This window comes from Neophocaena asiaeorientalis, unplaced genomic scaffold (assembly GCF_003031525.2).
Source record: "Neophocaena asiaeorientalis asiaeorientalis breed wild unplaced genomic scaffold, Neophocaena_asiaeorientalis_V1.1 scaffold294, whole genome shotgun sequence".
Taxonomy (NCBI): domain Eukaryota; kingdom Metazoa; phylum Chordata; class Mammalia; order Artiodactyla; family Phocoenidae; genus Neophocaena; species Neophocaena asiaeorientalis.
This window is the reverse complement of record NW_020173945.1, coordinates 2,898,050-2,922,528: the sequence shown is the minus strand read 5'-3', so window position 1 is coordinate 2,922,528 and position 24,479 is coordinate 2,898,050.

Sequence of the window (24,479 nt, the reverse complement as noted above, 5' to 3'; positions counted from 1 at the left end):
CAATTACCAAACACGAAACACACTCACACTAGGTCATGATATCGACGTTCAGTCCAGGAATCCTCCACTGTAACAGCTCCTTTACTTTGCAGTGAAAATTGATTTGTATATTTTTTACCTCTGAGTCCTTGTGGGATTTTTTCTTTCTATTCAAACAAAGTCACAAAAATTATAATCATCTTTATCAGTTCACTCAGTCCCATGTGATTAACTTTTTTTTCATCTTGATCTTTTGTTAGCACTTTGACGAAATCATCAGTTTTCCATTAGAGTTCTGAAAATGCTTCTTCATTCAGCTCAGCAGTACGGTCAGTTACCAGAAATCTGTGCTCGTCAGAGTCTTTTCCATGAATTCCTTGAAGATGAAACCCTTTCATAGGAACATTTTTGCAAAAGCATCAGAGTACACCCAGAACGGTCTGCAAATGACAAAAGGCTTAAAAATGACCATGGTTAAAGATTTGATGAAAGTTCGTAATAATGCAATTGACAAGGAAATTTACTTATTTCTGACATATACATTTTAAAGTAATAACTAGAATTATGACTTATAACATTATACCAGAACATATAAGATTTTTAGAAATTTCATGTCACGTCTGAAACATTTATATTAACATATTTCCATACAAATAACCCAAAGGAAGTTTAGTATTAGTTGTTTTTTCTTTGTTTGTTTGTTTGTTTTTTTATACCCCTGGTTCTTATTAGAAGGACTATATTATGCTGTCTGTGGTGTCTGGATTAGTCCTGTGGGCTGAAGATCCTGATTTTGGAGTTTCGCCTCCTCATAATACTTTGAGATAGCAAATGTTGACATTCTGCTTTCAATTTGTCCATATAAGGTGTGAAGAATTCTCAAATAGGACTTTTTTTCTTGAAAGATCATGGCCAAAGTGGAATTGAATAACAAAAATAAAACTACAGCTCTTTATTTTGTTTCTGGTATAATACTAGTACCCAAACAATTCTACAAAGGTTAGAACCATGATATAACTAACTTCTGTTTACCTGTCTACATTTACTATTTAAGTTTCTTATGAATATTTTTGGCTCAGAAGGCTTTTAAACAATGTTATTCTGAATATTATCTAACACATAGCCTCTTTCTAGCCAATATCTTCCAATCTATTTCCTTATTTAACTACAGGAAGACTTTCAACAGTTTTGTATATAAAATTAATAGATTCCAAATGATCATTTATTACATTGTTTTTGCAATATTATACATTATTATATATAGACTGGTGGAATTTTAAATCGACAGTGTACACGGAGACTTTTTTCTGGATTGCATCTACAAAGGTTATCTACGTTTGAAAGTGAATGATTAACAATAAATCTGGATGTTATGATTTGTCCATGTTGTAAAACAGGTTAGACAGGATAATAACTTCCAGGACCACCTAATCCTTGATCCACACAAGCCTGAGAAGATAAAAAGGATGTTGAAATAGGCATACACCTAACTGGCCTTCTGAAGGTCAAGACTGAAGCCGAAACTGAACACTGGAGTCTGTCCCAAAGCTGAATTTTGGTGCATTCTGGTATGTATGTGTGTGAAACGCTACTTACTCTTGCCATAGACCTACGATTTCTTTTACCATTGTGCTTTATCCTATGCTCCACGCCAGTCCGTTCAATGAATGCTGGCCATCACCTTCTAAGTCAAGTTCACAATCCACAGTTTGAAAAGCACTGGAGGATGCTTTCTAAATTCTGGCTCACTTCCTTTGTGCTTTAAAATATCCCCAGGAAGGCATCATCCCATGATCAGTCTCACTCCTGCATCCCCATCTTCCTTCCCCGGGCACGTGTTGAGCATGCATTTTTGTCAGGAGCAAATGTGAAGACCTCACCTCTGTCTCTAGGAATATTCTAGCGAGTGAGGAAGTTACCACAAAGGCTACTCTAAACATGGCAATCCCATGTTTAGGATAAGCGTGGCACATCATAGGAGCTGAAAGAAGGATGTCTCTCCTAGGGAGTGGTTCTGGCTGTCTCCCTGGGGAAGGTGACATCTGAACTGAGACTTGAAGATTGCATAGGAGACGCCAGGTAGAGGGAAAGGAAGGGCAGGGTGGGAATGGGAGCTGGGGCAGAGCTGGAGAAAGCACGCTCTGAGCCTGAGCATCTCCCAGCCGTAAGGTCTCTGGGACCTTGGAAATATTCCTCTCCCTTCAGCAGGGAGGGGGCTGCTTCTCCCCCAGTCCTGGGAACCTGCATTACAAGTGGGGCTGTGAGATGGCTTTTGGGACTCTGAAGATGTTAAGAGACCTGAGCTGGGAGGGGCTGCCAGCTGGCTCACTGACCTTCTTCCCCAGGGAGTAAGCCCTGGGGAGCACCTGGAGCTGTGAGCCCTACACGAGCAGAGACCTCTTTGGGGATTATCCCAGTGGGGACTCTGAGAACACCCACAATAAACACTTGAAGGGAATCCTTCTGGACACTGTGTGACAATAAGGACACAAGCATTCTTAGGGTTGCCAGTTGTGTCTTCTTGTCCCAAGTCCTGGGACAGAGGGAGTCCCCAAGTGCTGCATGGGGACCATCACAGCTCTGGTAAAGCCAGTGAGTGGGTCCAAGACACAAAATACACTATCACAAGTCAGAGGAATACTGACTCATCCTTAAAGAAAGACGTCCTGCTTGCAAGGACCGTCAGGAGGAGTGTTATTGGGAGGAACGGGCGTCAACTCTGAGTCCTGCAGCCTGGGCTCCCCAGCCGCCCGCCCGCCGGGCCCCTCTGTGTGTTCCCTGGGTCCCCTGCCATGTCCACCTTTTCCTCCAGCTTGCAAAGCAATGCATTTCTCCAGGGCTGTTCACTTCTAGCCTTGACCTCACCCCGGATACGGTCAGGGCGGGGCTTTGCCAAGGCTGCCCCGGAATCATTTGTTAACATTGACGCATGTGGTGTATCAGTAAGGAACTGGCTCATTAATCACTAGAACATTTCCCCCAAACAAATCCATCAAAGGAGGAGAAAGTGTATATAGTGTTGTCCCCTCGGCCAGACCGAGTTCAGCTGTTCCTGGTGCCGAGCAGATGGCTGAGGTGACACCTCCCTCACCCTGTGACAGTTTAAAATAGCCCAGCAGACTGTGTTTATTATTGGCACCCAGGATGATTAGACGACATGATTCATCTGCATTGAAAGATATCATCCACATGAATAATAAAGTGCTTTTGCTATTAAACATGATTCTCTGGGATCTGGTGATGTCACACTTAGAGATTCCCATCCAGCCTGACGCTGGGGGCTGGGAGGGAGGAGGGTGAACCTTCCGGTTCGAGGACAAACTTCAATGGAGAGATCTGATCCCTCTGGGGCATCCTTATACTTACTGCAGAAATGTAACTCACATCCATACACCTATGTCCAAATTTATCTCATCTACATATTTTCATTGCCAGCACAACCACCTGGTGATGGTGAGGCCGAAACCCTCTCACCTGGGTGCTGCGTCAGCCCCTGTCTGTCCTCCTGCCTTGACTCCACTCCCTGAAGTCCTTTCGTCGCTCAGCAGCTGAGGGAGCTTGAGAAGGGGGAAGGAGCCATGGAAACTTTGAAGGAAGCCAGGGGTTCCCAGTATGGGTTGCAGACTGTGACAAAAGATCCTAGCTACATAAAAAAATGTGTGGAACGACTGCAGTGAAAGGCAGAGGGGAAAAGGAGGTGCTGACCCAAGTGACTTTGGAAAAAAGTGGATTCTGTGAGGTCAAAGGCAAAAGGAACTGCACACAAGAACTGCACATACAGAAGACATACAGATGGCCAACAGGCACATGAAAAGATGCTCAACATTGCTGATCCTCAGAGAAATGCAAATTAAAGCCACAATGAGATATCACCTCACATCTGTCAGAATGGCTTTTATCAAAAAGTCTACAAGTAACAAATGTTGGTGTGGATGTGGAAAAAAGGGAACCCTCCTATACTGTTGTAGGGAATGTAAATTGGTGTAGTCACTATGGAAAACAGTATGGAGGTTCCTTAAAAAACTAAAATTAGAGTTGCCATATGATCCAGCAATTCCACTCCTCTCTCTATATATCCTAAGAAAACAAAAACACTATTTTGAAAAGATATATGCACCCCAATGTTCATTGCAGCATTATTCACTATAGCCAAGAAATGAAAGCAACCTAAGTGTTCATCAACAGGTGAATGGATAAAGATGTGGAATATTACTCAGCCATAAAAAAGAATAAAATTCTGCCATTTACAACAATGTGGATGGACCTAGAGGGTATTATGCTTGGTGAAATAAGTCAGACAGAGAAAGACAAATACTGAATATTTTCACTTATATGTGGAATTTAAAAAATAAAGTGGATGAATACAGCGAAACTGAAACAGACTCACGGATATAGAGAACAAACTAGTGGTTACCAGTAGGGAGAAGGAAGGGGAGACAGGCTAGATGAGAGTATGGGATTAAGAGATATAAACTACTATGTATAAAATCAGTAAACAACAAAGGTATATTGTACAGCACGGGGAAATATAGCCATTATTTTGTAATAACTTTAAATGGAGTATAATCTATAAAAATATTGAATCACCATGTTGTACACCTGAAACTAATATAATATTGTAAATAAACTATACTTCAATTAAAATAAAGAACTGCACTCTAGCTGGTAAAGCTGTTCAGCACAGAGGTGCAGGTTAGCCACTCTGAAACCACTGTCCATGTCTAGTAACTGAATAATTAGGTAAGTGGATGGCAAATGGTGGGGCTTGTTTCTCGCTCTTGGAGTTGGACGTTAGAGATAAGCTAGGGTAGGGGATGGAGTGATCCGGGTGATGTAGGATGAGAGTTGAAAACATCAGTAGGAACTCATGTTTAGTCTAATACAGATACAGAAGGATAAATACAGAAGTAATTCTTTAGATATGTGTACTATACTTGGGTTAGTATACACACATATGTTGCTAAGCTCTTCCTGCTGAGAGAGCCCAAAGGAATGACACCAGAGTAGCATAGCAATGAGCTCACCCAGCACCCAGATCTTGGTTTCTAATACCATTCTCAGATAAAAGAAAGATGGGATCCTTGGAAAATTGGTTGATTCTAGGGCTGGGGTAGAAAATATATAAGAAGAATCTGGAGTATCTTATAGTGACAGAAAGTAAGGAATTTTCAAAAGACAAATTGGGAATAATGAACAATAATGTATAGATATTGGTCAGTTAGTGGTGACAAAGGCATCAAACTAATGGAAGAATTTCAGAGGATATGAGAACCCTCTATACTATCTTTGTAACTTGTCTGTAAGTCTCAAGCTATTCTATGATAAAAAATGTTTTGAAAAAACCTGTAATGACACCCAACTCTCTTAACTCTTCCTTTCTCTATGCCCTCCTCCGTTTTCTGACTTCCTTGCTCATTTCTCTCCAGTCACATGGCCCTCCTTTCTGGTCCACCTGTCTTTACCATCCCAGGTCTCCTGAACTTCCAGGACTTTCCATGTGCTGTTGCCTCTTCTTGAAATGCTCTTCATCCTGTGTCTGGCTCCTTTTCCCACAACAGGTCCCGGCTGAAATCTCACTTCCTCAAAGAGATGATCCTGGGCCACCCAAGCCAAAGTGGTGTCCTCCATCACCAGATACCCCTACTACACACACACACACACACACACACACACACACACACACACACACACACACACTGGTATTCCATCATTCCATCACCTTGTTTATATTTTTCATTGCACTTACCATTGTGTTTAATAATCTGGCTTATTATCTGTCTTCCCAATAAGATGTTAAGATCTCAGAAGAAGGTGTATTATCACTAAGTACCCAAAATCTAGCTCAGCGCCTGCTTAATACAAATCTGCTGAAATAAATAGATGAGAGTGTTAATTAATAAAACATGTTCTGACAGTCATCAACTTTTATTTGTTACACACAAAACTACACATCACAGGCTGTCCTCATATGGCAAATGGGGGACAGTTCCCAGACTCCCTGCTGGGACTAGTCTGTCCCCCGGGGAGGAGGTGATCCCTGACTATCAGGAATTATCTAACTTGAAATCGTCACGTGATTAAAATTCACCCTGGCAGCACACAGAGACACAGGACACTTTGCATGTCACTACAATTAGCCCCCATACCTGTTATCCAGAATCTAAAGTCAAATAAAACCCCCAGTACCCTAAGAACAAGGTAATGTGGGGTAGCCCAGCTTCCATGTTGCTGCTGTGTGGGTGTCAAATGAAAATGATATGATGAGCGGAAATGAAAGGCAACGAATGAAAAGGTACGTTGAGGGGGATAATATGATCAAAACGTGAAAAATGAGCTTTTAAAAAGCAACATTGTGTTTCCTGCTGCTCACACGATGAATGACTCCAAGTTAAACTCAAGCTGCCATTCTTCTGTAGCACTTTGTTGTGTTAGGGTCACTCTGCCCCACTAGACTGAACTCTTTGAGGGCAGGGACTGTCGCTGATGCCCCTGAACTAGCGCAGTGTTGGCTCAGAGAAGAATCCGCGTGAGTCTCCACTGAAGGCACACCTAACTCAACATGCCCCAAACGGGACCCCTGACCTTCTACCCCAACTCTCTTCTGTTCCCTGATTCGAGCACGGGCGCCACCATCCACCAAGCTGTCTAGACCAGAAACCCCAGCCTCTTCCTACACCCCTCGTTCATGGCACCTGAACAGTCTTCAGGGTCTGTCTTACCTCCTGGACTGTGTGAGGTTCTCAAATTTAGGGAGCGAATCGTCCATCTCTTTATCTCTAGTAATTAACATGTATCTGGCACGTATCTGCTGAATCAAGGTTTGTGCCCTGCGTGACTGGGGCGTCGGACTGAAGTGAAGATTTTAATAGGGTTTGAAGTCATGCTCTGCACTCCCAGAGAGCATTTGACTCTCAGAAGATTCCACCCTGTCTCTCTAGCCAGATTTTAAGTTACCTCAGGACAGGAACTCCTTCTCACGCTCCACAGAATCCCTTTGTCATCACCAGCCTCCCACATAGCTGTGTCCTCATTGAGGAGAAGAGATGGCAAACAACTCACAGCCCTGAGTGGTCTGAGATGGAGGAAGAGAGAGCTGCTGAGAAGGGCGTCACCATCCATGGATTCTGCATGGAGCTGGGATATGGGGACCACAAAATTCCACTTTCTACAGCTGAAGACCATGCCGTAAACCAGTACTTCCTGTAAAAGGTTAATAGTCTTATACATTTTTTCCCAAAAATATATTTAATAATTATTTGATTTCTTAGTAGCAGGTAATAACTAAGATGGACTAAGTCAGGAGACTAACTAGGAATTTTCTGGGTCAACAAATGATTCTCTCAATTTAGGAGCCAGTTCAGAGATCTCTGATCAGCCACCACGAAGGAGTTTTCAAGACTGTGGACCGAAGAAAGAGAGCAACCAAAGATTGGGTGGTGGTACATCCAGGGAAACAGACGTGGGTAGTAGTATCTCAGAGATCCCAGCCTTATTTCTGGAGTCTGCACTTCAGCTGAGGTCCGTTCCCTCATCCCAAATGTCCAAAAGCATCTAATAGAAATAAAACACTATGACTTCCAGGGGTCGGCTGAGACCACTGGCTCAGGGGAGGGGCTGGGAGCCGGGCTGAAGTCGGAGCTCATCCTAAACAGATCATTCATTTACCCAACCGATTTTTTTGACCAGCAAATGGCTACTTGGAGAACTTCTTGGTCTTTGAAACTATCCCATATATTTCTTTTGTCACTCTCTCTTTGTTTTTTTTTCCTGGCCCAAAACCCTGGGAAGAAGCCTTGAAAAGAAAAGGTCCTCTGAGTTATCAGCTAACTCAGGAGGTGGGGAGACTGCAGTGGGGCAGGTGGAAGGAAATGGCCCAGTTCCTGGCCTCCGTGGGAGGGACCCAAGGGCACGCCAGGAAGCCGACAGCCAATAAGGGAGGAGTGAGCTTGGAGGGTTCGGGGGTCATGCCTTGGAGGCCCAATTCAGATGAAGTGGACTCTTCATTGTAATAGAGTTTTACAGAGTTACAGCAGAGTCATGGTCACAAAACGCATGTACTTCATTTCCTGGCTTTCCCGTGCCCTCCCTCAGCTGTGCCTGAAGATCCTGGGTTGTGGCTGCCTCTCGTGTTTCTTTTGCCCCACCCGTCTGTGGCTCAGTGCTTTTGATTTATGGTTCGCTCTCTGCCCTTTGGTGCTTTAGCAGAAGAACCTGCAATGCCACTATGGGTGAGGACCCCAAACAACTGATCTTTGTTCAAATTTTGCCTTAAATCCAAATGGACTGTGACCGTGTAGAGTGGGCGAGATTCCTGGGCTTTGTGACGTCTGTTTTGGCTGCTTGGAAGCCTATTGTGTGCCCTCTATTTTCTTTTCCCGTTTTCAGATAAGTGAGGTTATAGGACAGCCGACTCTGGATAACAGAGGCCAAACCTGGTATTTCCAGACTGTAAAGTAAACGGAGACTATGACATTTCTAGGGGACCCAGGCAAGTGAGGCAATGCAGAGCTGCAACATCTGGCCTTATAAAACTAAAGATAACACCCCATAAAATGTATTTTATTCACTTATTTTGACAACTGAAATGCACTTTCCATTACACATGACTCTGTAAGTCTTGCAGGTGCAAGACTCCTGCTATTATACGGCTGCCGGCTTGACGATGTTTTAGTCACATGGATTCACCATGGCCCCTCTTCCTCACCGCCCCCAGTGGTCTGGAAACTCTGACTCCTCCACTCCTGATACAGCCTCTGCTTAGAAGGCCTTTCTCCCCTCTTATTTATTGCAACTCCATTTCTCCCCTTGGACCTCCCTCCCAAAGCCACTCTCAGGTGATTCCATGTGCTCTCATGTATGAAGAGTCTGCCATCTCATCTACACTTCCTACCCTTCCTTTTCTCGGTTATTTATCCAGTTTGAGTCAATGCTCCATATTCATAGAGAACATTCATACCAGGTGCTTGACTCCCTTTCTACCCCAAAATTCATCACCGTTCGGGATGACTTAAATGACCTTTAAGCTTGACCAGCTGAGCGTTGTTCTTTCAGCTCCTCGACTCAGTGACATCTTCTTCCATTCAACTTCAGGTAATTGGTCTCAGGGCCATATCTCAGACTTGCCCCTAGAATTTCCCCACTTCTCTAATCTTAAATTCCTCTACGTAAGGAATGTTCTGACCACAATGTGTCATCATTCCAGCTCCCTTGTTCTCTAGCTCCCCTTACACTTGTTGAAGACCCAGCAAAACTTGTGAGCAGTTAATCCTTTGGTCTTCTCTCCATCTACCTGCTCCCCTCCCTCCCTCTCACCTCCACTGTCCTGATACACATATCAGACCTTGGACTGTCACACATCCATGTTCTTACCCAGACCCAAAAGCTCTTCCCTTCTTGTCCTTGTCATTCTATCCACTCTTCCAGCAAAGCCCAGTCATGATTTTACCTCTACTCTGCATATCTCGAGGCCCCCAGGACTGAGCAGCACACTTCTGGGCTGTGTGGTTAGCTCTCTGTATGGCCCTGGCCAGCCCCTGTCATGTTCTGTAGAGGGCTAGAGCAGCTCTCTCAAATATTTACTATTTCCCCAAACTCTGATCCCTCCTCCTTTGCCCCTCCACTTTGAAAAGACCATCTTGGCTTTAACTGAGAGGTACCATTGGAGCCTCAGAACCCTCCCAGCTTTCTTCCTGCTTCTCTGGATTATATCTGCATCACAACACAACCTGGCATCTTTGGTCCTTTCTCTCGTTTACAAAAGATGAGTTGTCTCCTGCAAGAATGACCCGCTACTTGTGTTCCGTATACCATTCCTTTGGTCTCACTAGAATTTTGTATCCCTCACAGTCTTTCCATCCTGGGTCTGCAATCTCAACTGTTGGCTCTTCTTACTCACCTTGTGAGTGTTCTCAAGACTCTTTCGTTATAACAGTAGGATAGTTAGAAAAGGTGTTGATAAAGGGTATTAGGATAAAAATGATCATGATAAAAATATTTGTATGCCTCTGTGATCTATTATTATTGGTAATAGGACCTGAGCAATTTGCTTAATCATTGTATACTTCTGAAAACAGCAATTATTCATTTAATAGGAATTATTAAATGAGCTAATAGTTTGAACACACTTAAAACTCTACTTGACATCTAGTAAGTCTTTTGTTGTTATTATTATTTCAGGAATATGAATTTCAGTGGCAATCAGAATTAGAGATTTTGTGGAAGGAGACTTGCAAATTAGAAATATGTGTATGAAAATATGTCAAGAGCTTAAAAATATTAGAAAAGCTTTTGGTAAATTCCTTTAATAATCGTACTATTCTTTGAGCTGGCCTTAGTAAGGCTAATTTTACTGAGAAACAGTAGAACTCACATTTTAAACTGTGACAAAAGAATGGTGGACTGAATATATTCTGCCTTTAAGTATAAAGGAAGTAAGAAATAAGCATCAGAATGATGTGAGCATTAGAAAACATTCTCTTGAAAACAAAAATAATGATACATGAATACACATAATGTTTGGCTAAATAAAAGTAAATAAATAAGTTCATTAAACAAGCCCTACACACACATGAAAAAACAGAGAGAAAAGAAAAAGGGATATTTTTTATTGAAGCAGAGCTGATTTACAATATTGTGTTAGTTTCAGGTGTACAAGAAGTGATATTTAGAGGGAAATGATGCCTTGGCCTGTCATTCACTTTTCTATGTTCCTATCCTAAAATAAACTAAAAACCAAAGAAAGAGGAAAAAAAAATGTTTTTGAAATATTTGTGGCCAATCCAATTCCGGTCTGTTTTCAGCAAGCTTAATTTAAAACTCATCCATTCAGTAGAAAATGGTCTGGTGGCTAAATGAAACCCTGTAATTTGGAAACAGAAATGGAAACAAACACACCAATGAGTGAGTGTCCTATTTGGCAGAAAGCATTTATCGCAGACTACCCAAAATACTCATTCACCATTTCAGGGCAAAATTATACTTCTTAAAACACAAATGTCTCTATGTGTGATGAATGATATTGTCTTTCTTAGGAAGTCAAATGCTCCTGGCCATCCGTTGTAGTCACCGTGGTATCTACAGACAGTGCTGGACGGGCATCGCTGCCATTCTTTCAGCACTGTCATGGTGATGACTCCTAATTTGTAAAGTCCAGATGAGGGTTACACGAGTTCATGTAAGAAGCATTCTTAGAACAGTGCTTGGTGCACATGTTATATAAGTGCTACTATTTTTGTTATCAGAACGTGTCCAAGGGGACTTCCCTGGCGGTCCAGTGGTTAAGACTTTGCCTTCCAACGCAGGGGGTGCAGGTTTGATCGCTGGTCGGGGAGCTAAGATCCCATATGCCTCGCGACCAAAAAACCAAAACAAAACGTAAAACAGAAGCAGTGTCGTAACAAATTCAATAAAGACTTTAAAAATGGTCCACATCAAAAAAAAAAATCTTAAAAAAAAAGAATGTGCCCAAATATTAACATGTTTTCAAAGTTGGTTGTTTTCAATGAAGATTACCTGTCAGTGCAGGATGGTCAACAATGACTGTCTTCCTGAGATTAAGCAAGAACTGTCTTCGGATGGTCCTGCCTTTCTGTCTAATTTACAAGCCTCATTTACACAAACACCATTAAAATGAAAACCTGTGAATGATCCAAATCCTATATCTGTGTAAAACTGTGTATTTCATGCCTCAAAACCAAGTATAGCAAAAGAATTCTGTTGCCCTTTGACTAAAACTATTTTATACAGAATTTACTCTTAGAGTAAGTACAAAATTGTGGTTCAAATTATGCCTTTTAATTCCAAATATAAATTTACGCTTCAAATCTGGTGAAGGTTTTACAAAAGAGAAGTGGGTATTAGTATTGGAATAATTGATCTATCTTTCTACTGTGTGAGAGCTTCATACAGGTTGTAACATTTTTAGGAACTAAAGCAATCCCTGCATTTGCTAATCTTATTTATTAACTATCAAAATGTCTCCAGGCAATAGAGCCATAGATTACAAATTAACAACAGGTGATTGCTAAATCTACTACTTTTCGAATTTGAACATTTTCCTGTAGTGCTGTAACATTATTTTTAATTAAATATACATTTTCTTAAATAGTTTCTCAATGAGTATTTAAAGTTCTTCACGGTAATAGACCATAAATCTAGTTTACTTAGAATATTTTATGGTACCATTTGCATGTATAACAGGTTTTATTTTTCCCCCAAATGTGTGGGTTTGGTTTATAAAATGCTGCTCACTGGAGACTTGTTGATTGTGAAGAGGTAGATTCTATGTAGATAACTGGAAGAGCCATATTACCACTGAACCGATGAAAGTTCTACAAATATGTTAAACATTAAAGTTTTTGATTTTAAAATAAAACAAAAATACAGCACACCAAATAAATAAAATAGCAATAACAATTAAACTATATTAAGGCAGTAACCATTGATACAGTACGCTGATTTCCATTCAACTTTGATTCTAAATTATCCCCACAACATTATTATAATCATGATGACAATTATGATATGATGAAGATGATGGAAGAAAAGAGGAAGAAGATGTGTACTACTGGAAAAGGGAAACCACTCTTGGGCTCTTTTCAGAAATTCACAAACCTTTCCTTAATTGTATCCAAACGTTCCATCTGTGGTTAAATCTGTAGTAACCTGATGGCTGTTTTGTAAGTTTGAATGAACTAAGCTTTTCTGAAGGTACTTTTTTTTCACAGTTTTGAACAAAGTGCAAAGCGAGTGATCTTTTTTTGAAGGAATTTTGCCCTCCTCGCAGGGGTGCAGCCAACCATTGTGGTTTTATCTGAAGTTCCAGCTTTATTCATGAAAGACACTGATTTTCTTTGCCTCCACAGTAAGTTTTGAATTGTGAAATTTCCTCCGAGTTCAGACCCATTTGATGATGTCCTGAGCTCTCCAGGGTCCCTTCAGAGAGTCCCAGTCCCTGGCAGTTCTCCGGATGGAGAAGAACCAAGCTAATTTCGGTCAGGCTGAGGAAACAGCTTCAATGCCTGACACCTTTCAAGTGTTCTCTGTCCAAGTTTCCTAATCCCAGGACTCTCAGGGCACAAGGATTCGCCCAACCTGTAATGCCAGTAGAGGGAGACCATCTCTCCAAACTTCCTCCCCAGCCCCCTGGCAAAGAGTACCATGGACAGTTGCTTTGATGGAAGTGAGACGCCAGGATCATGCTTGGTGGCCACCAGTGGGGTCAAGTTGAGAGCAAAAGCTTGGAAACTTTGTGGCAGAGAAAAGGACAAGAACCTTCAAAGCAGCCCAGGAAGGGAACATCCTGGTGACAATGTCTCTAAGAGAAGGTACCAGAATCCACAGGCAGTAAAGCATTTTTCACACCTTAGAACACATTTCCCGAGGCAGCAAGCTCTGCACCAGCGAGGACCCTATTCTCAATGTCTCAATGTCCCTGAGAAAGTTAGTTACTCAGGGCATTAGTCACACCCCTCACACCCAAAGCAGCTGGGACCCGAGGAAGTGAGGGCTGCATTAGCAACTTGTGAGAAGCATAAATGTGTCGCTTCTCCTGTCCACTTTATAAAAATTTTAAACGAAGGCCAAATACGTGAGGGTTTCAATAGCGACAGTTAACAAGACTTGTGATTCTTTATATATTCTTAGATAAGTTTAATGTCATCTAGAGAGTTTTTCTGTTTATTTGTTTCAGTAACAACTTAGGCAGAAGAAAAAGGCAATCTATCCAGTTCATTGAGGGGAAAATTTATTTTCAACCTGGCATTAGATAAGTATTTTCCCTATTTTGCTGCATCCTAGCTTATTAACCAGAGCGCCTAGATCCCATGTTTCAAGTTCTGCTCGAGGAAGATGTTACTTGACTTACAAAAGTAGCCTTTATGAGCTGTGGCCCTAAACTACTGCAAGGGGCCCTCAGCTCCATAGGCATCTCATGAATTTCTGTCTCTACTTCAGATAATTAACATCTTTCAAGGGCTGGTCAATATCCACAGCGAGAGTTATGGTTGAGGAAAAACATAAAATGTTGAGAGATGGAGCAACCATTTACTGAGCTTCTGCTCTGGGCCAGGCACTGTGTTAATGCCTCACTTTTATGTAAAACAGGCCATTGCCCGGTATCAATGATAAGAATATATTCTTCCCACATACAGATGGCCACAGGCACGTGAAAAGGTGCTCAACATCGCTAATTATGAGAGAAAGGCAAATCAAAACTACAATGAGGTAACACCTCACACTGGTCAGAATGGCCATCATAAAAATGTCTACAAATAATAAATGCTGAAGAGGGTGTGGAGAAAAGGGAACCCTCGTAACACTATTGGTGGGAATGTAAATTGGTGCAGACACTATAGAGAACAGTATGGATGTTCCTTAAAAAATTAAAAATAGAGTTACCATATGATCCTGCAATCCCACTCCTGGGCGTATATCTGGAAAAGATAAAAACTCTAATTTGAAAAGGTACATGCACCCCAATGTACGTAACAACACCATTTACAATAGCTGAGATGCAGAAGCAAACTAAATGTTCATTGACAAAGGAATGCATAAAGAAGATGTGGTATATATATATATATATATATGTGTGTGTGTGTGTGTGTGTGTGTGTGTGTGTGTGTGTGTGTGTGGAATATTACTCAGCCATAAAAAAGAATGAAATAATACCATTTGCAGCAAACATGGATGGACCTAGAGATTATCATACTAAGTCAGACAAAGACAAATATCATATGATATCACTTATATGATACAAATGAACTTATTTATAAAAATGATACAGATGAACTTATTTATAAAACACAGACTCACAGACTTAGAATACAAATTTAGGGTTATCAAAGGGGAAGGGGGGAGGGATAAATCAGGAATTTGGGATTAACAGATACTCACTGCTAGATATAAAATAAACAACAAAGTCCTACTGTATAGCACAAGGAACTATATTCAATATCTTGTAATAACCTATAATGGAAAAAATCTAAAAAAGAATGTGTGTGTGTATGTATATGTATAACCGAATCACTTTGCTGTAAACCTGGAACATTGTGAATCAACTATACTTCAGTAGCAAAAAAGAATATATTCTTCCTAGAGGAAGCATTAGGTAGACCAAGATTCTTCATGTAAGGGCTCTAACAATCCCAAGATTTAAGCTCACCTGAAATGCCAGTTTGTGTCTCCCAAGAAGCAGCTGGATGCCTTTTCAATAGAATGCCAGGTTGCCTGGATTTATTGAGTGCTTGTCACATGTCAGGCCCATGCAATCCTCACAAAGCTCTATTGTCTCCATTTGACAGATGAAGAAACTGAGACACAAGAAGTTTGGTAAATTATCTGAGGTCACACCGCAAAGAAGAGGCAAAGCTGGGTTTGAGTCTAGACTTTGTGACTTCAAAGCCCCTCTCATAATGACCCTTATGAAGCTGCATGGGCCCCGTGTGTGTGTGTGTGTGTGTGTGTGTGTGTGTGATTTAACCATTAGAGATTAGAGACATAACAAAATATTATGTGACACTGGTGGGGGGGTCTTTGGGTAAAAATGGGAAATAGAGACTTTCTTCTCTATTTTTCTGCAGGGGTCCTGCCAGCCCTTGTCCAGCACTGCCCACAACCCCCACACCAGCTCCAAACACAGCACAACACAACACAACACAGCACTCCCCGGCAGCCCGTCACCACCTGGAAGTCTCTTGAACTCTCTTGCCCCCTTAACTTCTCACTTTTGTGTCTTTTTTTTTCTAATAAGAAATTCATAAGCTCTAGCTAATAGGCTATTCCTCCCAAAATACTGAATTCTATTTTATTTTTATTTTTTTGCGGTACGCGGGCCTCTCACTGTTGTGGCCTCTCTGGTCGCGGAGCACAGGCTCCGGACGCGCAGGCTCAGCGGCCATGGCTCACGGGCCCAGCCGCTCCGTGGCATGTGGGATCTTCCCGGACCGGGGCACGAACCCGCGTCCCCTGCACCGGCAGGAGGACTCTCAACCACTGCGCCACCAGGGAAGCCCCTGAATTCTATTTTAACCAGGGTTTTCTGCAGACACATGCCTTGTTCCGGAGATAGAACTTGATGGACAAAAATTTCCCAGAGTGTGGCCCTCCAGCTTGACACACCTTTTGGTCTGGCCGTTGAGTCACTGCAATTCACTGTGAAATCGCTTGTCTCGACCACTAGGCTGCTCTGAGCAACTGCGTCTCTCTAGCGAGATTGTAGATAACTAGCTGTCTAACGAACGGTCTTCCAGGAGAATTCAGAGGGAAAATAAACATGATTTATCACAAGACCCCTAAACTTGTAAGTAGACTTGGTATAGAAAGCATCCTGGATGTCTCCAAATGAAAGGGAGCATTTTGGAGAGTCAGCTTGATCCGTGAGCACTGGTGGTACTTTGACGTTTTCTGACCCTATAGGTAATACAGCTGCAGCACATAAGCAAAATAGCCCTGGGAAAGCTCCCAAGGCCTTTATCTGCAGCCTGGAAAGGACAGTGCGTAGGTGAACTTCCTTTCCTGAAGCAATTACGCTCCTGGACCTCTCCTGCTGATATCTGCTACTAACTACAAACAAGTTGAGTTTTCCTGGAAAAAAATGTCAATTGTTCCATATAGAAAAGATCTGCAGTAAGGTTCTTTATTGTATTATCTTCTTTTTTACCGTTTGCTTTTCCTTCTAGAATAACACAGCTTTATAAGGACAGAGGAGACCATGACGAAATAATTACCCCATGAATAGCCCAAAAAGGCCAACTATGGTCTCACTCCCGTTCAAAAGTGGAAATAATACTTCTTTCAGCTGCTACCCATAAAATCTTTTTTTGATGTGAAATGTGACATGTAACATTTTTGCTGTAACAGACACTCTTCCATAAGGAAATTTCTCCCATGTCAACAGTGGCTTTTCAAAATTCCCTCAGGTAAGTCTTGCTTATATAACTTGCTTATATTTAGGGACACAGTGAAGCTCCTCCTCTAGTTAGCATCTGTTATAACTCTAGCACAAAGGCAATCAAGACTTTCTAAAAAAACTTTACTATGCAGCTTTCGGAGTGTGACTTTCTAAAGCTTATAAAACATAACCCATAGAAATGTATAGTGAGCGTATTTTGAAGATTTATTTAACTCATTCATGAGGGAACCAGAAGAATGAAAGCTGGTTGAAAGGCAGAGGCTACTGTCTATGATCAGTGGGGAAAAGAACGTTGAATAAACTTGCAAGGTTAGAAACAAAATGGGGAAAAAAAAACAAAGCAAAAAAATTTGGTCTTATCTTTTCCACTGGACAGAAATCATTTGCGCCTTATCTTTCACCTATATTGTTTTCACCCCCAAATCGATAGTAAGTAGTCAATTACATTGAAAGAAGAGCTTTCTTCTAGAGCTTCAGATGCCCCTTGGATGGATTTGGTAAATGGGATTTTCTGGCCGGTAAATCCCAGTGCTTCGCTGAAGCCTCTTTCCACAGTTCCCGTCTTTCAAATGGAATTGTTAGTTGACTCAGGACAACATCAGCGCCTTCAGGGAGTGGCGTCAGTGGCCCTCAACGTGGAGACCGTTATAACAGTACTAACGTCAGTATGGAGGCTTTGTTTCATTTTTTATTTCACTTTAATTTTTTAATTTATTGTTTCATATGTAGCCTTTGAAGCGATTTCTGTAGTTTAAAAGAAGCTTTCACGTACCTTGGTCTCTCTGCCCTCCTATCAGATATCTATAGAACAGCTAGCTTTCATCCAGTTATTTATTACAAATATTTCATAAATAGACAAATCGTTCGGCATTCTATTTCTCTATTTGCAGGAGTGCTGTACCAGACAAAATTCTTTCAAAAGAGAAGGAGACGGTAACGTGCCAAAGAAAACTGAGAGAAGAGTGTTGAAACGACAGATGTCCCCCTGAAATACCTGCCATCAATGGGCAGAATGTCCATCTGCCCGGCTGTGTGTCCGGGGGCGGCGCTTCTCCTGGGCACAATGGCCTGGCCTGAAAAGAGCAGTTAAAATGCAAATGGGGGGACAGACCCAGAGGGTATCAACCCCTCACATCTCTGAGGCTAAAAGACATCCTTTCAGAGGCTTCTGTTCTAATTGCAAACGCTCTTCCTTTGTTCCTCAAGGCCTGGGAGACAGTTGTGAGTTATGCCTCCCTCCCAGGCTGCCCCACCACAAAGGCCCACATGGCTTTTAAAGTGCAAAGAACCGATTTTGTCCACAGGCCTTAATGAGGGTTAAGTTTAACCAACATCACAGGGGATGCCCTGGGAAACTCCACCTACTGCTACGGACCTCATGAGAGGCCTGAGAGGCCATCAGTTTCTTTGTTTCAGTTGCTGTTTTTTTATTGGAGTCTAGTTGATTTACGATGTTGTGTTAATTTCTGGTGTACAGGAAAGTGATTCAGTTACACATATACATATATATCCATTTTTTCCAGATTCTTTTCCCTTATAGGTTACTATAAAATATTGAGTAATGTTCCCTGTGCTATACAGTAAATCCTTGTTGGTTATCTGTTCTTTTTGTAAGACCCGTTACCCAGAGTTCCCAAGAATTTGGATATTTCTGGGAAATCACCCCACAGGTCCCAGGGGTGATGTCAAATGATAACTGACCATGTTAAAACCTAAACTTTGATGGTATCCGCTTTTTCCTGAACATGTAGCTTTTACTCTGAGGGGGTCTAAGAATTCCAGTCCAAGGGATGTCACATCAATGTCCCTTGCCTTCCCTGGTCATCATGGCCCAAGGCCTGAGAGTCAAGCTTCAAAGCCCTTCTATTTCTCCCAGGTGGGATGGATGGTCCAGGGCTGGCCACCCCTGGTATGTCAAGTCAGGGTGGCACGTACAGAGCAGAAGCTGGGATAACCAGTTGGTGCCCTGGAACCTGCAGCCTCGTGTGGTCACCAGGCACTGGAAGCCTCGGCTGGGAATCTCCCTCAGGGACTTTGGGGGCCCTTTTTGGATCCTTGGTCAACTTCTGAGTAAGTGCTCCCAAACTTCATGGCCAAGACCCTTCTAGGAAATGTAGGAGGAGATGGGCTTCAGCGCTACAGTAGTCGGTGACCTGAAAGGCATTTATTCAACATGATACAAACTGACCACATGACTCTCTTCTCTGGAAGCAGGAAGCAAATTCTCACGAGACCCTATTATTTTCTGATGACTGCTTCTTTGGAAACAGAACAGCTTGGGATTTTTAGTGCAAGAAACATGAAGAGTTTCCTTGGTTTGCTGAGCTTCAGTTAAAGCTAAATATAAAAAGACACCAATGTGGAGACCTGCCTATGACCTTAAGTTGGTAGTGAAAAGAAATGATTAGAAGAACAACTGCTTATTTGATTTTTAATAATCCAAGTGACTCCAAGTGTCCCACCCCTCCCCAGCTGGGAATGGACCAAAAGTTTCATTACCACTCCTGCCCAAGCAATGTTGGTTCTCCGGCTCTGCTCATCCGGGACCTCTGCGAGGCAGCTTTCCTGTGACCAGGGACAAATCCCTGACCAATCCGCTCCCGTCCCTTCTACTCTCTCCTCTGCTGGCGTCTCAGTAGGAAAGAGCTTCGCTCAGTGCTGTAGTCCTCCCCCGGGTAAAAGGGTCCATGTAGGATGGGACCCTTTTTAGTTTTGTGTTACTCTGATTGGTGGTCTGCTTTTGGCCCCGAGTGTCCCAGCATGTTCCGCTAACACACATCCATCAACCTCTGGCCATAGGGACTCAGGTTGGCAGAGGTGGGGGGGCTGACCTCATAACATCCTCTCATTTTCCACATCATGAAGCAGCTGAGAGTTTTAGTCTATGCGCTCAGACAGGCAAGAAATAGCTTGTCTTCATTTCCCTCAAATTAATCTGAATCTGACTTCACAAATCCAACCCGCCGGACTGGAGAGAGCTGAGTCTCTTGTTACGACTGCCTCACCCCTACTTCCCATATTTCTAGGTTTACACATTGCCCACTACCAAGGGGAGAAGGGTCTCTGATATTCAATCTGTCACATGTGTGGTCTGGCAGCTCTCTGCTCCGTGCTCCTGCGGCACTGAAAGCCTTGGCCAAAGTAGAGGGTCCAGGGCTGGGACAGACTCTTAAATGTCCCCCTTGGCCTCTAGGAGGCCCAGCCTCCCCCTAGGAATGTGCACAGGGTGTAGCGTGCAGGTAACCCTTCCCCACAGGCCCTGTGGACATCAGACCTACTCTCAATCCAAGTAAAACACTGCGTCTCCTTTTCACCCTTCTCAGTCCAGGACATTTTCAACAAACTGAAAAAGAAGGAAAGATTGTCTCCAGGCAGCTCCAGGTCTCCCAGCAAATGTCCCTGTAGCTTGGAAGTACAGAGAAGCTACCTCTTCTTTTTTATTTGGTCACACTGCATGGCATGCGGGATCTTAGTTCCCTGACCGGGGGTCAAACCCGTGCCCCCTGCAGAGGAAGTGCAGAGTCCTAGCCACTGGACCACGAGGGAAGTCCTTTCACCTTTCCTTGAAATGGGGAAGAACATGCACAGATTTAATGTCTCATACGAAATCCAGCAGTCAGCTACTGCTATGCAGGCAAGGAGATTACAGAGGCAGACCCTGGGGGTCTCAGAGGCATCCCCTCTCTGCCACTGCCCCTCTCTGTTCTGTGTCACAGCAGACTGGGTGCTGCAGGCTGTGAGTCCACAGCCCCCACACCTCTGTTTTCCAACTGTGTTTGGCCAGTGGAAGCCCGGCAGAAGGTGGGGGTGGGCAGGAGGGAGAAGGGGCCCAGGTGTTGCTCCTCCTGTCTTTGGGCAGCATCTCCCTAGACACTGAGCCTCCTTCTCCTGTGTGCCAGTTTCTGCTCCATCGGCCCCTGTGGTTCCAACTTCTGTCCTCTAAAGTCCCTGGGTTAAATTCTCTCTGTTTTGAAATTAAGAATAGCTGCTGTAGTCCTGACTGGATCCTGACTCGGCCACTTACCACTGTGTGGTTTTGGACAAGCCACTTTATCCTTTGTGCCTCGGTTTTCTCATCCGGAAAACAGGTAATAGTAGGACCTTCTTTGGGGAATTTTGGGTGGCTTGGATGGGCTAATACTTAGCTCCTATTATTCGAAAAATCACACAATAAATAGTAGTTATTATAATCGGTACCAGGCAGTCCTGTGTGTGGTCTGAATGGCCCCTGTAGGTGGTAACTGCACATTGAATTCACCAACTGTGAATCACGGAGTGAAAAAGGTGTTCCCCTTTCTGTTCTTTCTAAATACATCAAGGGTTTTAGTTCGTTTCTAGTAAGTCTTCATCACAACCCTAACTTCCAGTCTCCCCTTCCTTCCAAGAGAGAACAGGTCTCGGATGTCGGGGTAGAATCTGATAGCGTCATAGCCTTGCTCTGTTTACATGGAAGTTGTTTGTTTTACAGCCAGCTTCTACTGATGGCAAGTGATACCAGTTTTTCCTTTCAGGAGGTGATTAAAGAGCACTCTTAACAATGAATTCATTTACACTGAAAAAAATGATCGGTTTGGAAAAGCATAGAAGTAAAAAACTGTGCATGTCTGGCGGTGCTCAGATGACCTCAGTTGGGAAGCCCTTTTCTGCAGAATATGTACTCTGGGGCTACACCACGAGTCAGGACACAGAGTAACAAAGACAGCTTCTACCTTCACGAAGTGCACAGTTCACAGCCAAGATCAACAGGGGTCAGATGACAGAACAGAATTAAATAGCAACTAATTTGTTACAGATGCAAATTCTATAGATGTTTAAAAATGTGGGGACCAAAGAGTGTTAGGAGAGGATGCAGGAGAAGACTAAGGGGATTCCTGACCGTGGATACAGGTGCAGAGGAAAGGGGCAGCACGTGGGTGAGGGGCGGCAAAGGAGAGGAAGTGTGATGGCTGGATGGGTTTTGAGTTTCTGGGGTAGAGTTCCAGTTCAGTGTCAGTGGGGTACTGGGGAATATTAAGGAACGTGATGACAAATTAAGGGGAGGAAATGGAGAGTTCTGCATCATTAAGCATCAGCTTTGCAGGAGAAAGCAGTCCTTACAGAGTCATTCTGGGCAGTGATGAGCAGGCACTGTTTGAGGCAAAACCCTGTAGGCGTAGGAGAGTCCAGCTGGGAAGCAGATGTCCTCATCCCAGTGGGGACCCATCCCTTACCGGCAGAGCAGGGGGGAGGGACCAGGTGAGGCAGGAGGAGGATCACGAAGGTCATCAGCCAAGGGCGCTCAGCACCACAACTCAGGGGTTAATATGCCTCTTCCGCCTCTTTCCATCTTGGCTCTTGTGAATGGTGCCGCAGGGGACGTGGCAGTGCTAATGTCTCTCTGAGATCCTGATTTGCATCCTTTTGGATAAACACTCAGAGACGGGATTGCTGGATCACGTGGTAGGTCTGTTTCTCATATTTTGAGGAAACTCCATGCTGCTTTCCATAGAGGCTGCACCACGTTGCATCCCCACCAATAAGGTTCCAATTCTCCGCATCCTCGCCAACACACGTCTCGTGTTGTTTTGATGATCACCGTCCCAGCAGGTGGGAGGTGTTGAGCATCTTTTCGAATACCTATTGGCCATCCATTGATGAATGAATGGGTAACAAAACGTGTTCTGTATACACAATGGACTTAAAAAGGAAGGAAATCCTGCCATATGCAACCACATGGATGAACCTGGAGGACATGCTGCTCAGTGAAATAAGCCAGACACAGAAGGATGAGGACCGTGGGATCTGACTTACATAAAGCACTTAAAATAGTCCAACTCAGAGAAGCAAAGGGCAGAGTGGTAGTTGCCAGGGACTGGGGGGAGGGGAAAGAGGGATTTGCTAAACATGAGGATACAATTTCAGTTACACAAGCTGAATAATTCCTAGAGATTTGCTGTACAGCATCAGAATGACAGAAAACAATACTGTACACTTAGTATCTACTGAGAGTAGATGTCAAGTGTTCTTGCCACAATGAAATAAAATAAAACAAAATAAAATAATTTAAAAGAAACGAAATAAGAGAAATAATGAAATAAAATAAGATCCTGTGAAATAAAATAAACGAAATGAAATGAAATGAAAAATACAATAAATGAAATAAAATAAAACAAAAATTGTCGTGAAGACACGGGCGAGAAGCAATCCGGGGAAGGAAGAGGTTAGATGGTTTGTGTCAGGCTGTAAACATGAATGGAGTCCAACCCCTCCTGCAGTTTCCCACTAGGAAAGAAAGTCACGGCCCACAAGGAAAGTGGGAAAGCGTGTTTCCTCTCGCAGGGCTGCAGGGACGTTTGTGTGGTGGCCTCTCCCTAGGGGGCACTTGTCAGGCTGAGGCTCTGTCTGTGGGGTCCTCAGAGCTGCCTGATCTTGTTTCTGCAGGCTTTGGCTCCGACGGGACACGTTTGCCTCTGGAGTAAAAAGTAAAAGCAATGAATACAAAGTGCACATGCCGATTCCAAGATGGAAAAAACAGAAAGCCAGAGGCTTAGGGCACCAGCAGCCAGAAGGAAGGTGTTACCCACATATTCTGACCGCCCTCAACAGGAGAACTTAGAAATGGGAGTGTTTCAAGACTAACAGAGATTCCATCTTAAGGACAACCATTGCCCTTTTCAGTTTTAAATTTGGTAGTCAGGGGCTTCCCTGGTGGCGCAGTGGTTGAGAGTCCGCCTGCCGGTGCAGCGGACACGGGTTCGTGCCCCTGTCCGGGAAGATCCCACACGCCGCAGAGCGGCTGGGCCCGTGAGCCATGGCCGCTGAGCCTGCGCGTCCGGAGCTTGTGCTCCGCAACGGGAGAGGCCACAACAGTGAGAGGCCCGCGTACCGCAAAAGGAAAAAAATTAAAATTTGGTAGTCAGGGTTTTATATTTTACTGAAAATGACCTGCGAAAATTCTAGGAATAATGTAAACGCATGCCCCTCCCCCTCTTGCTGATCCTATCCATGCATCAGAGGCATCTATTTTCAAACGGTATCAGTGATGAAACGGCCCACGCTTTCCACCAATGCAGCACATACGCAATCCAACTGCCTTGAGCAAAGTAAATAAGCCATATTTATAGAACAAAATTTCTTCTATTCTAGAAATTGAACACGAATGGTAGAGCCTGCAAACTGTACAATTACACTCATCATAGACTGCAAGCTGCTTTCATGGTGTAGACACCGATTGTGCCACGTCTGTGCAGGGAACAGTTGGATGAGGAAACAGCCTGGACACCCACACAGCAGAATGACCCCAGGGCAGTGCTCTAAACCTGGTCTACGCTCAATCTCCCCAGATGCTCCACAGCGGAAATTGCAGTGAGATGTGTACCATCTGGTTCATAACACAGCGCTGAGCAGGAGCCGGTAACCATACTCCCCGATGGAGGCTTTTAAAATAATTTCTTTTCCCTGAGCACAAAACGACTTCTCCATCCGTCCTATGAAAACAGGAGTTAAATAAGTGTTTATTCAACTTCATCCCTGTCAGTCATTGCTGTTTAGGAAAAATTATAAACTGTCTCTACCGTGGGTTCAACCAAACTACCTGTAGTAGATGAAGCTA